The sequence below is a fragment of the Triticum aestivum genome, chromosome 7A (assembly GCF_018294505.1).
Source record: "Triticum aestivum cultivar Chinese Spring chromosome 7A, IWGSC CS RefSeq v2.1, whole genome shotgun sequence".
Taxonomy (NCBI): Eukaryota; Viridiplantae; Streptophyta; class Magnoliopsida; order Poales; family Poaceae; genus Triticum; species Triticum aestivum.
The window spans coordinates 302272586-302290086 of NC_057812.1; positions in this window are offsets into that span (position 1 = coordinate 302272586).

The window sequence follows — 17501 nt, forward strand, 5'->3', positions numbered from 1 at the left end:
GAGAATAATGGTTGTTCTATTTATATGAGAGATATGTTTTATGGTCATGTCCCGCTGGTCAATGGTTTATTTTTGTTTAATCTCGAACGTGATGTTACACATATTCATAGTGTGAATGCCAAAAGATGTAAGGTTGATAATGATAGTCCCACTTACTTGTGGCACTGCCGCCTTGGTCACATTGGTGTCAAACGCATGAAGAAACTCCATGCAGATGGACTTTTGGAGTCTCTTGATTATGAATCATTTGACACGTGCGAACCATGCCTCATGGGCAAAATGACCAAGACTCTGTTCTCCGAAACAATGGAGCGAGCAACCAACTTATTGGAAATCATACATACTAATGTGTGCGGTCCGATGAGCGTTGTGGCTCGCGGTGGCTATCGTTATGTTCTCACCCTCATAGATGACTTAAGTAGATATGGGTATGCCTACTTAATGAAATACAAGTCTGAGACCTTTGAAAAGTTCAAGGAATTTCAGAGTGAGGTAGAGAATCAACGTGACAGGAAAATAAACTTCTTACGATCAGATCATGGAGGAGAATACTTGAGTCACAAGTTTGGAACGCACTTACGGAAATGTGGAATTGTTTCACAACTCATGCCGCCTGGAACACCTCAGCGAAATGGTGTGTCCGAACGTCATAATCGCACTCTATTAGATATGGTGCGATCGATGATGTCTCTTACCGATCTACCGCTATCATTTTGGGGTTATGCTTTAGAGACTGCCGCATTCACTTTAAATAAGGCTCCATCAAAATCCGTTGAGACGACACCGTATGAATTATGGTTTGGAAAGAAACATAAGTTGTCATTTCTGAAAGTTCGGGGATGCGATGCTTATGTCAAGAAACTTCAACCTGAAAATCTCGAACCCAAGTCGAAAAAATGCGTCTTCATAGGATACCCTAAGGAAACTATCGGGTATACCTTCTACCTCAGATCCGAAGGCAAGATCTTTGTTGCCAAGAATGGATCCTTTCTAGAGAAAGAGTTTCTCTCGAAGGAAGTAAGTGGGAGGAAAGTAGAACTTGATGAGGTACTGCCTCTTGAACCGGAAAGTAGCGCAACTCAGGAAGATGTTTCTGTGGTGCCTGCACCGACTAGAGAGGAAGTTAATGATGATGATCATGAAACTTCGGATCAAGTTGCTACTGAACTTCGTAGGTCCAGGAGGACATGCCTCGCACCAGAGTGGTACGGCAACCCTGTCCTGGAATTCATGTTGTTAGACAACGGTGAACCTTTGAACTATGAGAAGCGATGGCGAGCCCGGATTCCAACAAATGGATTGAAGCCATGAAATCCGAGATAGGATCCATGTATGAAAACGAACTATGGACTTTGACAGACTTGCCCGATGATCGGCAAGCGATAGAGAATAAACGGATCTTTAAGATGAAGACTGACGCGGATGGTAACGTGACCATCTATAAGGCTCGGCTTGTCGCTAAGGGTTATCGACAAGTTCAAGGGGTTGACTATGATGAGACCTTCTCACCCGTAGCGAAGCTGAAGTCCGTCCGAATCATGTTAGCAATTGCCGCATTCTATGATTATGAGATATGGCAAATGGATGTCAAAATGGCATTCCTTAATGGTTTCCTTAAGGAAGAATTGTATATGATGCAGCGGGAAGGTTTTGTCAATCCTAAGAATGCTGACAAGGTATGCAAGCTCCAGCGCTCAATCTATGGGCTGGTGCAAGCATCTCGGAGTTGGAACATTCCCTTTGATGAGATGATCAAAGCGTTTGGGTTTATGTAAACTTATGGAGAAGCCTGTGTTTACAAGAAAGTGAGTGGGAGCTCTGTAGCATTTCTCATATTATATGTGGATGACATACTATTGATGGGAAATGATATAGAATTTTTGGAAAGCATAAAGGCCTACTTGAATAAGTGTTTTTCAATGAAGGACCTTGGAGAAGCTGCTTACATATTAGGCATCAAGATCTATAGAGATAGATCGAGACGCCTCATTGGTCTTTCACAAAGCACATACCTTGACAAGATATTGAAGAAGTTCAATATGGATCAGTCCAAGAAGGGGTTCTTGCCTGTATTGCAAGGTGTGAAATTGAGCACGGCTCAATGCCCGACCTCAGCAGAACATAGAGAAAAGATGAGTGTCATCCCCTATGCCTCAGCCATAGGGTCTATTATGTATGCCATGTTGTGTACCAGACCTGATGTGAACCTTGCCGTAAGTTTGGTAGGGAGGTACCAAAGTAATCCCGGCATGGAACACTGGACAGCGGTCAAGAATATCCTCAAGTACCTGAAAAGGACTAAGGATATGTTTCTCGTTTATGGAGGTGACGAAGATCTCGTCATAAAGGGTTACGTCGATGCTAGCTTCGACACAGATCTGGATGACTCCAAGTCGCAAACCGGATACGTGTACATTTTGAATGGTGGGGCAGTCAGCTGGTGCAGTTGCAAGCAAAGCATCGTGGCGGGATCTACATGTGAAGCGGAGTACATAGCATCCTCGGAGGCAGCACAGGAAGCAGTCTGGATGAAGGAGTTCATCACCAACCTAGGAGTTATTCCCAATGCGTCAGGCCCGATGACTCTCTTCTGTGACAACACTGGAGCTATTGCCCTTGCCAAGGAGCCCAGGTTTCACAAGAAGAACATGCATATCAAGCGTCAACTCCATTCATGAATATATTCAGGATGGAGACATAGATATTTGTAAAGTGCAAACAGGAATGTCACGGATCTGTTGACTAAACCTCTTCCGCGAGCAAAACATGATCAACACCAGAACTCTATGGGTGTTCGATTCATCACATGTAACTAGATTATTGACTCTAGTGCAAGTGGGAGACTGTTGGAAATATGCCCTAGAGGCAATAATAAAGTGGTTATTATTATATTTCCGTGTTCATGATAATTGTTTATTGTTCATCCTATATTTGTATTAACCGGAAACCGTAATACATGTGTGAATACATAGATCGTAATATGTCCCTAGTAAGCCTCTAGTTGACTAGCTCATTGATCAATAGATGGTCATGGTTTCCTGACCATGGACATTGGATGTCATTGATAACGGGATCACATCATTGGGAGAATGATGTGATGGACAAGACCCAATCCTAAGCGTAGCACAAGATCGTGTAGTTCGTTTGCTAAAGCTTTTCTAATGTCAAGTATCATTTCCTTAGACCATCAGATTGTGCAACTCCCAGACACCGTAGGAACACTTTGGGTGTACCAAACGTCACAACGTAACTGGGTGGCTATAAAGGTGCACTACAGGTATCTCCGTAAGTATCTGTTGGGTTGGCACCAATCGAGACTGGGATTTGTCACTCCGTATGACAGAGAGGTATCTCTGGGCCCACTCGGTAATGCATCATCATAACAAGCTCAGTGTGACTAAGGAGTTAGCAATGGGATCATGCATTATGGAACGAGTAAAGAGACTTGCCGGTAATGGGATTGAACGAGGTACGGGGATACCGACGATCGAATCTCGGGCAAGTAACATACCGATTGACAAAGGGAGTTGTATACAGGATTGATCGAATCCCTGACATCGTAGTTCATCCGATGAGATCATCATGGAACATGTGGGAGCCAACATGGGTATCCAGATCCCATTATTGGTTATTGGCCGGAGAGATGTCTCGGTCATGTCTACATGGTTCCCGAACCTGTAGGGTCTACACACTTAAGGTTCGGTGATGCTAGAGTTGTTATGGGAAATAGTATCTGGTTATCAAAGGTTGTTTAGAGTCCCGGATGAGATCCTGAATGTAACGAGGAGTTTAGGAATGGTCTGGAGATGAAGATTTATATATGGGAAGTCCTTAATCGGTCGATGGAAGTGTTCAGGGGGTTACCGGTATTGTACCGGGACCACCGAAGGGGTTCCGGGGGTCCACCGGGAGGGTCCACCTGCCCCGGAGGGACCTATGGGCTGAATATACAGGGGAACTAGCCCCTAGGTGGGCTGGGCGCCAACTCCCCCCTAGGGCCCATGCGCCTAGGGTTGGGGGAAACCCTAGAGGGGGCGCCCCTACCTAGCTTGGGGGGCAAGCCTCCCCCTTGGCCGCCCCCCCCCCTCTAGATGCATCTAGGGGGGCGGCCCTTCTCCATTGCCCCTATATATAGTGGGTGGGTGGGAGGGAAGCCATACCCTTCCCGTGGCGCAGCCCTCCCCCTCTCCAGCACCTCCTCCTCCTCCGTAGCGCTTGGCGAAGCTCTGCCGAAGAACCACGAGCTCCAGCACCACCACGTCGTCGTGCTGTCGGAGTTCTCCCTCAATTTCTCCTCTTTGTCGGTGTCAAAACCGGCAGATCTCGGGTAGGGGGTCCCGAACTGTGCGTCTAAGGTTGATGGTAACATGAGACAAGGGACATGATGTTTACCCAGGTTCGGGCCCTCTCTATGGAGGTAATACCCTACGTCCTGCTTGATTGATATTGATGAATATGAGTATTACAAGAGTCGATATACCTCGAGATCGTAATGGCTAAACCCTAGAGGTCTAGCTTGTATGGCTATGATAATGAATATCCCCTATCCGGACTAAGTCCTCCGGTTTATATAGACACCGGAAGGATCTAGGGTTAGACAAGGTCGGTTACAAAGGGAATCTACATATTCGGTCACCAAGCTTGCCGTCCACGCCAAGGAGAGTCCCATCCATACACGGGTGCAGTCTTCGGTCTTCGTATCTTCACAGCCCATCAGTCCGGCCCATGGCTAACAGGCCGGGCGCCCGAGGACCCATTAGTCCAGGACTCCCTCAGTATCCTCCAAACCAGGCTTCAATGACGAGGTGTTTGGCGTGCAGACTATCTTCAGCATTGCAAGGCGGGTTCCTCCTCCACCATCTTCCAAGTAATGTGTTCGGCTTTCAATTCAATGCCGCACCCCTCGGCTTCTGTGCATTTATGACCTCATCCTCCATGTGTCGAGCGAATGTGGATGGTCGGGGTATTTTTCGCAAATAACATCCTAGCCCTGCAAGAAAGAATGTCTATTTGAAGGGATCGGATCTCAGATCCTTTCGGCATCTCGCAGAGAAAATCCTCAGATACTGCCAGGCAAAACCATTCCAGCATGGCCAACATTCCCAGCTCCTCTTCTTGTTCCAACCTAGAGAGAGGCGAGTGCGAGAGGTGCTCCGTGCCCCACAACCAACTAGTGAAGCTGCAAAAGCAGGGGTTTCTCCCTCCTTCAGATCTGGTCCCTGTTCGAGCAGGACTGGCCTCCTTCAACTGCAAAACCCAAGCAGAAGATTCCCCCAATCCGTCTGGGGGAGAACGAGTGTGCTTCGTCCCCTATCTGCTGAGGGGCGTGAGATTTCCAATTCACCCATTCCTCTAAGGGCTTCTGGAGTACTACGGCCTCTAGCTGCATAATTTTACCCGGCCTCCGTCTTGCACATCGCGGGTTATCTCGCTTTATGCGAACTATTCCTGGGTTGCAAGGCCCATTTCGATTTGTGGAGAAGATTGTTCTGCCTTGTCCCTCGCAATCAAGGTGGGTCAATTTTTGAAGTGGGAGGAGCCGAAGTGTGGCACATCGCCGGGACCAGAAACCTATCCGGCACGCCGAAGATAGCTCCTGAAGAGTGGCTTCCGAATGGTTCTACATCGACGATGTCGCTCTACCCGACCCCGTCCGCATGGGCCTCCCCGAGTTTTCAAATGCTCCGCTGAAGAAACGCCACAGCTGGCGTCCTCGGAGCCTCGAGGAAGAGGATAGTGCAGAGATCAGCCTGCTGCTGGGCATGATTAAGACGCTTGCCTAGTCCGGATTGTCAATAGCCGAGGTGATGGCGATTTCGATAACGCGGGGGGTTCAGCCACTTCAATACAGAGGGCTGCCCATGTGGCATTATAACGGAGAAGACGATGCCTCACGCTATGGTCGAAAGGGCCCGAAGACTCCCGCCGCCCTAGCCAAAATACTGGCCGAGCTGTATAAAGGGGAGAAGGAGGAGTTCACCCGTCTCCAAATTCGAGACGGGTTTTCCATGTATAATCCTCCCAGCTGGGTAAGATTCAGCTCCACTATTTTATTCTTGTCCCTGAATCATTCTTAACAAGCAGCATCTTATCTTGCTCATAATAGGAATGGCAAAAGGCTGTCGAGGGGATCCATGACCCTACCCCTCAGCCGGAGAATCCCAACCGGGATCTCGACCCCGGATATGAGGAAGATCCGGACATATTTGTGGAGCTTGAGGATGGAATATTCTATCAAATGAGCTACGACGGTACATATGTACCCATTATCGCCGATTACCCTGGCCTCCTTCCTGCTTCACGTGTAAGTAATCTGAAGACACCTTATCCAAAAGAGTTTTCTCATTCCTCCTTACCCACCACACTATCATGTGCTTAGAAGGGGAAGCGTTCGGTGTGCCATGCTGCCCCGGGAGCATCTCTGATGAGAGCGTCCCCCATACCAGGCAAGCCTTCTAAGAGGAAGGCAACTGAAGATACGTCTGAGCCTTCATCAAAGAGGTATGAATTTGCAAGTATGAACCTTCGTAGTCACATCCAACTGTGACCTTTCCGTTTACTCTGTATCAGGAAAAAGGTGTGTCGGACTATATCCGGGGGTCCGGCCGGTCATACTCCCCGCAGCCAGGATTCAAATCCTGTCGTGAGGACGGGGACTAATGCGGGGGTGACGCCGAACTGTCCTCCAGCCGAGGACTCAGATGATGTATCCGTCACCAACTCAGAAGTAGAGAGCGCCATGAATCATCGGCGCCGCAGGGCCGTTTTACGAGACCCTGGCTTTTCAAAAGAGTCATTTAACGCCTTCAGCTCGGCCGATGCATATATCCGAGCTGCTCGAGATGGGCTTAATAGAGCCACAAAATAGCATTGAAAAGATGTGCAGGTAAGTTTGTTTTGTCCGACTATGATAACCATATGCCAGTAGCCCCCGAGACTTAAAGTAGTTAAAACGACTAATTTAAGGATCAATGTGCAACCAGCTGCTTACGGAGAAGAACACCCTGTTAACTCAGGAACTAGAAAAGTGTCGGAGGTAGGTGTCCGCTGCCAATGTCGAACTGGAGAAATTAAAGAAGGCATCCCCCGGTAATGTTTCCCTCCATCGAGAAATCATAATTGTACACTAATAATGCTGATTTGGTTGCTTATCTTTGTATTGGATCGTTAGACCAACTGCGAGAGAACTTGGACGCCGCTCGAAGCGAAGAACACGGAGCCAAAAAACTGCTAGCACCGGGCGAGTGTGTGTTAACAAAAGTTGTTCAGGAGAAAAAGAAGCTCTAGGATTCAAACACCAAACTGGGCGAAGAACTGAAAGATGTGCAAGCTCAGCTAGCTGACTCCGTGAAGGAGAACAAAAAACTACGAGGCAGCATATTCAATATGTGGTCGCACTTATCTTATACAAGTTTGGAAGTAAAAGTAGCTAATATAGATGTGATTGCAGGTATATTAACGGGCCGTCCCGAAGAGCAGTTGTCCGGATCATCAAGTGATCTTCTGCAAGGGCTGTCGCAGTTGCACGAGCAAGCTCGGCAGGCAATGCGGAGTGTAGCCAAGGCCTTATGGCCATCCAACTCCCCTCCAGGGAGTATGGAGAAGCTTGTAGAGCTGTTCAAGGGAGCGCAGCGGCGTATCCGACTGTGGAAGATATCGGCCTGCTGAGAGGGTGCGCGAGAAGCCTGGGCCATGATAAAAACATGATATACCTAGCTGGATCCGAATCACATGGCCCGAGTCGGACCGCTAGGGTCGAATGGGAAGAAATTCCCGTTAGTTTAGTATATGGCCAAGTAGAGGTGGCTGCTAGATACTCCCAACAGGATTGTAAATTAGACCACCTGTTGGATGGTATAGAGGAGGAAGTTTTTGAGTCCTAAGTGACTATGTACTTTCCTTCTAGCTGGATAATAAGAACAATTGAAGCCATGCAACCCAGCTTAGCCAAAACTTAAGTCATATCGATGCATATAGTGGCGAAGAAAAGGTGCATATGGAAAAATGCGTATGTGGTGAGCTTGATGCTTGAAGAATAATAGCAAGCTTCTGTACGAGAAGCCCCAGGTATAATGAACGTACATATGTAGAGATGCACGCATTAGGTAAAGACGGTCTAGCCGTACTGAAGCCGTAAGGCTAAAAATGAAAAAAAAAGATTAAAAATGAACAGAGATAAGAAATAACGTTAATAACAGGGGGAGGAGACGAACACAAAGTTCGGCGCTAGGCATAAAATCGGCGTTGTCTAGCCGCATTCCAAGGGTTCGGCTCCATGTAATTGTCTGACGCATCACGCAGGCGGTACGCTCCTCCAGTGAGAACTTCGTCAATGATGAAGGGGCCCTCCCACTTGGGCTTGACTTTGCCCTTTTTCTTCTTCGGTAGGCGTAGAATGAGTTCATCAATGTTATAAGTCTTGGCCCGCACTTCTCTGCTCTGGTACCTGCGAGCCTGCTATTGATAAAATGTGGAACGGGCCCTTGCGATGTCGCGCTCCTCCTCCAAGGCATCTAGGCTGTCCTGCCGATCAAGCTCGGCTTCTCTCTCTTCGTACATGTGCACTCTAGGTGAGTCATGAATAATATCGCAGTGTAACACTGCTTCTGCACCGTACACCATGAAGAAACGTGTATATCTAGTAATGCGGTTGGGTGTGGTCCGCAGCCCCAGAGTACGGAGTCAAGTTCCTCCACCCAGTGCTTGTCTGATTCTTTTAAAGACCGCACTAGTCTAGGTTTGATGCCGCTCATAATAAGACCATTAGCCCCTTCGACTTGACTGTTTGTCTGCGGGTGATAGACAGAGGCATAATAGAGCTTAATGCCTAGAATAGTACACCAGGTTTTCACTTCATCAGCTGTGAAATTAGAGCCATTATCGGTGATTATGCTGTGCGGGACACCATAACGGTGTACCACGCCGGATATGAAATCTATTAGTGGCCCCGCTTTGGCCGTTTTGACTGGTTTGGCCTCTATCCATTTAGTGAATTTATCCACCATGACCAGTAGATACTTTCTCTTATGGCTTCCTCCTTTAAGGGGTCTGGCCATATCGAGTCCCCAGACCGCAAAAGGCCAAGTAATGGGGATTGTTTGTAAGGCAGTGGGGGCATATGGCTTTGGTTGGCAAAGAGTTGGCATCCGACGCAACGTTGGACGAGGTCCTGTGCACCTGCTCGGGCCATCGGCCAATAAAACCATGTACGGAAGGCCTTACTAACAAGGGCCCGAGCTACGGCATGGTGACCGCCGAGTCCGGCATGAATTTCAGCCAAGAGGTGCCTCCCCTCTTCCTCGGAGATACATCGTTGAAGAACTCCGGTAGCGCTTTTCTTATAGAGCTCTCCTTCATGAACCTTGTACGCCTTCGAACGCCGGACAATGCAGCGGGCCTCATTCTGGTCCTCAGGAAGCTCCTTCCTGCTAAGATAGGCCAGGAAGGGTTCGGTCCATGGGGCAATGACTGCCATGATGAGATGCGCCGACGGTGTTATTTCGGTGGCTGAGCCTCCGATGACGTTGGTGTTTTCGGGGTCTGGGGTTATGTTTGGATCCGGACTGGTGTTGTCGTTCTCCCCCTACCACACCACGGATGGCTTAAAAAGCCTTTCTAGAAAGATATTAGGTGGGACGGGGTCACGCTTAGCGCCGATACGAGCAAGAACGTCCGCCGCTTGATTACTTTCTCGAGCCACATGATGGAACTCGAGCCCCTCAAACCGGGCCGACATTTTTATGACTGCGTTACGATAAGCTGCCATCTTTGGATCTTTGGCGTCGAAGTCTCCATTTATTTGAGATATTGCAAGGTTTGAGTCCCCTCGCACTTCTAGGTGTTGTATGCCCATGGAGACAGCCATCCGGAGACCATGCAATAAGGCCTTGTATTCGGCTGCATTATTGGAGTCTGTGTAGAGTATTTGGAGTACTACTGAACGACGTCTCCAGTAGGGTACGTTAAAACGACGCCCACTCCTAGCCCTGCCAGGATTTTGGAGCCATCGAAATACATAACCCAATTGGAATATGTGTCGTACTCTTTAGGGAGTTCGGCCTCTGTCCATTCGGCGACGAAGTCAGACAGTACTTGGTATTTAATAGCTCGACATGGTTTATATGTAATGTCGAATGGAAGGAGCTCAATGGCCCATTTGGCCATCCGGCCCATGGCATCGCGGTTATTTATAATGTCATTGAGGGGTACTTCGGAAGCTACCGTGATCGAACACTCCTAGAAGTAGTGACGGAGCTTTCGGGATGCCATGAAGACCGCGTATGCTATCTTTTGATAATGGGGGTACCGGGATTTGCATACTGTAACGATAGTGGATACGTAGTATACTGGCTTCTGAAGCGGGAATTTATGTCCGTCCTGTTCTCGCTCGACAATGAGTACGGCGCTCACCACCTGATGTGTTGCCGATATATATAATAACATCGATTCGCTGGCATTTGGTGCGGCCAGGATTGGATTGCTCGCAACGAGGGTTTTTATTTCCTCCAGTCCGGCTTTTGCCGCGTCCGTCCACTCGAAGTGATCGGTTCGTCGTAAAAGGCGATAGAGTGGCAGTGCCTTTTCTCCTAATCTGGAGATGAAGCGGCTTAGAGCTGCCACGTAACCCGCGAGTTTTCAAACTTGTTTAAGGTCTGTTGGCATAGCCAATTGCAACAAAGCTCGGATTTTAGCTGGATTTGCTTCGATTCCTCTATTGGAAACGATGAAGCCTAGCAGTTTTCCGGCCGGGACGCCGAAAATGCACTTTTTCGAATTGAGCTTAATGTCATACACGCGGAGGTTGTCGAAGGTGAGATGTAAATCGTCTATTAGTGTTTCGATGTGCCTAGTTTTGATGACGACGTCGTCCACATAAGCTTCAACTATCTTGCTGATCTATTTCTCCAGGCATGTCTGAATCATGCGTTGGTATGTGGCGTCGGCATTCTTGAGCCTAAAGGGCATGGTGTTGAAGCAGAATGGCCCATATGGGGTAATGAATGATGTTGCAGCTTGATCAGACTCCTTCATTTTGATTTGATGGTATCCGGAATATGCATCCAGGAAACATAGTGAGTCGTGTCCTGCGGTGGCATCAATGATTTGATCAATGCGGGGGAGGGGGAAGGGATCCTTAGGTCAAGCCTTATTGAGGTCTTTAAAATCGACACACAACTGCCAGGATTTGTCCTTCTTTGGTACCATCACTAGGTTTGCCAGCCAGTCCGGATGTTTTATTTCTTTGATGAATCTGGCCTCAATTAGCTTGGCTAGCTCCTCCCCCATAGCTTGACGTTTGGGTTCGGAAAAGCGCCGCAGTGTTTGCTTGATCGGTTTATATCCCTTTAATATATTAAGGCTATGTTCTGCCAACTTGTGTGGGATTCCTGGCATATCAGAAGGGTGCCAGGTGAATATATCCCAATTCTTGCGCAGGAACTCTCATAGCGTGGCGTCAACCGTTGGGTCCAATTGTGCTCCGATGGATGCTATCTTCTTGGGGTCTGTTGGATGGACTTGGAATTTGACTATTTCTTCTATTGGTTTGAAGGAGGTGGATTTGGGTTGTTTGTCTAGGACCACATCATCCATGTCCACCGTAGAGCGCAGCGCAGCTAATTCTTCGGCCGCGAGGGCTTCAGGTAATGCCTCGAGGGCCAAGGATGCGGTTTTGTTCTCGGCGCGGAGTGCTATGTCCGGATCACTAGCTAGAGTGATTATACCATTGGGCCCAGGCATCTTAAGCTTCATGTATCCGTAATGGGGTACCGCTTGGAAGTGCGTAAATGCATCTCGCCCCAAGAGGGCATGATACCCACTGTTGAAAGACTTGGAAGGTTATTTCTTCGGACCGATAATTCTCTGGCGTGACGAATACCACGTCGAGTGTTATTTTTCCCACACACCGCGCCTCCTGGCTGGGGATAATTCCTCGGAAGGTCGTGTTGCTTTGCTCAATGCGTCTCCTGTCTATTTCCATTTTGTGGAGTGTATCTTCGTAGATGAGGTTTAGTGCGCTGCCGCCGTCCATAAGGACCTTGGTAAGCCGAAAGCCGTCCACAATTGGACGGAGGACCAAGGCGGCTGGTGCTCAGACTGTCCTGTATTTTGGTTCGTCGCCGGCATTAAAAGTTATAGCCATGTCGTTCCAAGGGTTTATTGTTGCTATTTGACAGACTTGGGCGAGTCCATGTAGTGATCTCTTGCACCTATTGTTTGAGGTGAATGTCTCGAAGACCGTCAGTACTTTGGGGTCGTTGTCCTCTGGGGGGTGTTGTTCTGGGTTATTCTTGGTGAGGATATCCTCGCCGCTCTTGGCCACTTGCCGGAGTATCCAACATGCTCTAAGGCTATGTGTTGGTATGTTATCCGGTGTTGCGCATATTTTGCATGGCCCATCGAGCCATCCTTCCAGAATGGTTCCGTGCCCCATACTAGACTTGTATTTCTTTACTATTGAACCGGGTGTGTTGCAAGGGTGCGCCCTTTTCGCTTGAATGAGGGGTTGAGTGGGGATCGATGATTCCCAGCGAGCTGCTTGAGTTTTCCATGCGCTTTCCATTGCACTGTACTTCTGTAAGATGGTTGCCAAGTCAGCAAAGTCTAGGATGCGATGGCAGTTGATGGCGTTGAGGATTCCTTCGTCCCTGCAATTGTTGCGGAACACTGAGATCGCTTCCTAATCGCAGCAATCTTTAATCTTGTTTTGACAAGAAGGAATATGGCCCAGAAGTGGTGGACTGTTTCCTGAGACTGTTGTTTTATGCTCATGAGAGCGCTTGTATTCGGGTGGGTGGGTGGATTTAAATCTGAACCCCGCCCTAGTTTTGGATCTGGAGTCTGAAGGTCTTCCAAACTTAACAGATCGGGCTCCGGGATGTCCACTAATTTCTTAGGCCCGTCATCCGATTCTATGTTCGGAAGATGGGATGCTTCACCTCGCGGGTAGGTGTCCGGCTCTTTGAGATCAGAGATTCGTACATAGTCCATCCTCAATATGGAGGAAGAGTTATCGACTCGCTCCTCGACTACAGCTATCTGGTGGGTGATCGACGAAGATTTTATTTCTCTCTGATCGGGTTTAAGCCCAATCCGATCATAGTCTGTAGCAACCCCCAGGGCAGCGATGCGATCTAGGAGCTCATTTAAAGACGAGAGCTCTGCTGGATCCATCTGCTTGGAGTATTCGGAGTTGATATGAAGGGGCTTTTCGATGACCTGAGAGGTCATCGTCGGCTTAATGAACGAACGGGCGGTCATGGTAAAGCCGCCCAGCCGGAGGGTTTGGCCTGGAGCCAGCGTTCCTCCGGTGGTGATATTATCCTTGAGAACAAGGCGAGACATCGATCTTGTTGTCGACGGCATAGTGGAACTCTCAATGAAAGCACCAATGTCGGTGTCAAAACCAGCGGATCTCAGGTAGGGGGTCCCGAACTGTGCGTCTAAGGTCGATGGTAACAGGAGACAAGGGACACGATTTTACCCAGGTTCGGGCCCTCTCTATGGAGGTAATACCCTACGTCTTGCTTCATTGGTATTGATGAATATGAGTATTACAAGAGTCGATCTACCTTGAGATCGTAATGGCTAAACCCTAGAGGTCTAGCTTGTATGGGTATGATAATGAATGTCCCCTATCCGGACTAAGTCCTCCGGTTTATATAGACACCGAAAGGATCTAGGGTTACACAAGGTCGGTTACAAAGAAGGGAATCTACATATTCGGTCACCAAGCTTGCCTTCCACGCCAAGGAGAGTCCCATCCGGACACGGGTGCAGTCTTCGGTCTTCGTATCTTCACAGCCCATCAGTCAGGCCCATGGCTAATAGGTCGGACGCCCGAGGACCCCTTAGTCCAGGAATCCCTCACTCTCCCCTTGCTGGATCAAGATGGAGGAGACGTCCCTGGGTTGTACGTGTGTTGAACACAGAGGCGCCATTGTTCGGCTCTTAGATCGGAATCGACCGTGATCTGAATCACTGCGTGTACGACTCCACCAACCGCGTTCTTGCAACGCTTCCGCTTAGCAAGCTTCAAGGGTATGAAGATGCACTCCCTCTCTCTCATTGATAGCATCTCCTAGATTGATCTTGGTGACACGTAGGAATTTTTCATGAATTATTGCTACGTTCCCCAACAAGAGGGAGTGGGAGGCCGACGGCAGGCTCAATGGCATGCAAAGTTGTCTCTCTCCTCCCCTAGCTGCCCTCCATGATATTGGGTTTGGGGTGGGTTCGTCGGCCACACTTTTTCCCAAATCCGTCGATAATTGAGGTCGTGGGGCGCGAATGGATCTTGTTTTGACCGCCGGCGACGAAAAAGTGCTTTGGGGGGCATCCTGGGGGCGGCTGGAGATGCTTAGTAGCAAGAACAAATGCTTTTCTTGATCTTTGCTTTAGGAGCTACATATTGTATATGATCTTTGAATCATTGAGATGCATTAACATGTTGATCTTATGTATGGGAATCGTACTAGTTGGTTGCCAATTTGGGCTATTAATGGGAATATATTACAAAGCCAGGCCTGTGAGTCTCGTGTGAACATTTTGAATAGATCGGCTCTTACTACTGTGCACAACATGATCCTTATTTTTGTGTGCTCAGTGTTTAAAAGTTACGAGCAGTTCCTTATTTCTGTTTGCTCAGCGTTTACAAGTTACTGATCGATCACTAGCTAGCATACTAATACGCTCCTAACAGTTTTAGTTGTGATGCATTATCCAAAGGTGGAAGTTTTTCAATAAAAATGCCTACCTCTGAAGAAACTGACATGCTGTTCTGAAGAAAATGTCATCCGAATCTGAAGAAACTTCCAGCAAAAATGTTCGCAAATGCCTTATCTCCCAGCTATCGTTCATCGGCTATTACGATCCTACACGTACACTATCTGACCAACTCGATCCTACGCGAATAACCAGCAGATCACGCATGTATGTCATCTAGATGAATCGAGTGCACTCCTTTGACCATCATGCCGATATGCGACCCAGCACAGATGGGACGTGCCACTGACAGGACGGGACGGGATGGCACAGTCATAATTTCAGTTTTTCTAGTTTTCCACGGCAAGCTGGAGCGCTAAGCCATGCCTGCTTATGCATTGGATTTCGATGACCGCGATGACCGTCGTGTTTCCCGCGACACGCTGGTTCACCTACCTTCACTACAAAAAAATACACTTTCATGATGATACGTGTTTGTCACAGTAGGTTGCTTTTTTTCATGCATGTACATCCATGACAAATTTATGACAGAATCAAGATAGTCATACATGTGCTGTCGTAGAAGTGTTCCATGACATTACCAAAATTATCATCATGGAAGTGTCCACTTCCATGACGATAAATTGCGCGTCACAGAAGTGCTTTCGACAAGGGTGACCGACACGTGGCATCCACCGTAATGGAACATCGTTAAGCTATCGGGTCGGGTTTTGGATCTGATAACCCGTTAACAGCCCCGACCAATGGGGATTTTCCACGTGTAAAATCATCATTGGCTAGAGGAAACATGTGTCGGCTCATCGTCGGGACAGATGTCATCCACTCACTGGACAGAAGGCGCCTATGATACGTCGACACGTGGCACGGCCCAACAAGTTTAAATGGGTCGGCCCAACTAAAGGCCCACAAGATTTTGCGGACCATAATGGGCCGGCCCAGCTAAAGGCCCACGAGATTTTGCGAACCATAATGGGCTGGCCCAGCTAAAGGCCCACAAGATTTTTTGGGCCATAATGGGCCGACCCAGGTAAAGGCCCACAAGATTTTTGTGTGCCATAATGGGCCGGCCCAGGTAAAGGCCCACAAGATTCTTGCGGGTCATAATTGGCCGGCCCAGCTAAAGGCCCACGAGATTTCGCCGACATTAATGGGCCAGCCCAGCTGTAGGCCCACAAGATTATGAGGACCCTAGTAGGCCAGCCCATTAACTGGCTGCCATGTTTTGGGCCAAATGCCGGCCCATATTTGATCTGGTACATTAATGGCCTGCCACGCTCCGGGCCTAATAGTGGCCCATATGAGATCCGGCCCGTTAAAAGCCTACCACGTTCTGGGCCAAATTACGGCCCAGATCAGGTCCGGCCCTTTAAGAGGCTTTGGGCTCAATTATGGCCCATATCAGATTCGGCCCGTCAACTGGACACTATGCCTTTGGGCCCACTTGCTAAAGGCTCACTTAGTAATTCGGCCTGATATTAGTTTTGGCTTGTTAAGGGCCCGTTTAACATTTCGGCCCTATATTAATTTCGGCCTGTTAAAAGCCCGTCATATAGTTGGGCCTAACTATGGCCCGGTTTGCATCCAACCTGCTCGCAGCCAATATCTGATTGGGTCAAACAAGGACCCAGACAATTTTGGCCTGTTAAAAGCCTGTGATTTGATTCGCACAATCATGGGCCGGGGTTCATTTCGAGCTGTTGCGTAACTAGTAGGAATTAAGAACAAACCAACTCTATACAATAAAGAAATTATGGCATAGTAACTAAGAATAAACCTACAGTACATAATAAAGGATTTAAGGTATATTACATCCAGTGGGCATCAAAGTTCGCCACCAGTGATCATAAAGCGCAACGAAGAAGCAGATTACAAAAACTGGGCACCATTGCAGCGTAACAAAATAATACTGAACCGAGACCACTTCCAAGACAGTTCAAGAAAGGTTAGCCTTGGGGGGGAACTGCTGCGCAATCTGCTAAGCAAGGCTGTGAGACCGGCCTAGCATGTCGGTCATAGCTTCCAGGTGTAGCTGTTTAGCAATGAGGTTCTCATTGGTGTTCTCCGCAATCTATCTTAGAGATAGGACTTCAAGTCGAAGTTGAGTTGCAGAATGCCTTTTTGCTAGAACTTGGGACTGAAGAAGTCGAACTGATTCAGACAACAAATTCTGTGAGCTTGTCTTACTGTTAGTATCAAGTAACTTGAACACTGCATCAAGACAAGACTTTGGGGTTGTCTCGCTATCTTCAAGATGTTTTGCCTTCTTTGCTGCAATATATGTTGGGTTTGTCTCACAGCCTTCAGCAGACTTGTGCATGCCATCAGGCATATCACCCTGAAACAAAGCAGAGAGATGACAGGTTTTGCACATGTATACACAAAGATGATAACTGTTCTGTCAATTCTATCCAATTTCAAATTAGAAAATAAAGAGTATGTTCAAAATATCAATAGCATAATTTGGGATTGTTCATAATGCGAGGAGCTTCACCACACTACTGGATTACCATGTCAACATAACAAGCATAGATGAAGGGCAAAGAAAATCATTGTATCTATTTTGGATAATGTGCATGGCATGTTGTTCATATCATCAGCCACATTAGTAAGATAAAACAGGAGATGACAAGGTGCAAACGTGGGCTGCTTCACCACACACTGGATTATAGATCCACAAAAACAAGCATACATATAGGGAGTATTAAGTAATGTGCATGGTATGAATAAGGAATTTGGTTTTACAAGTAAAACTTAGAACTTACGGTTCTTACGAACAT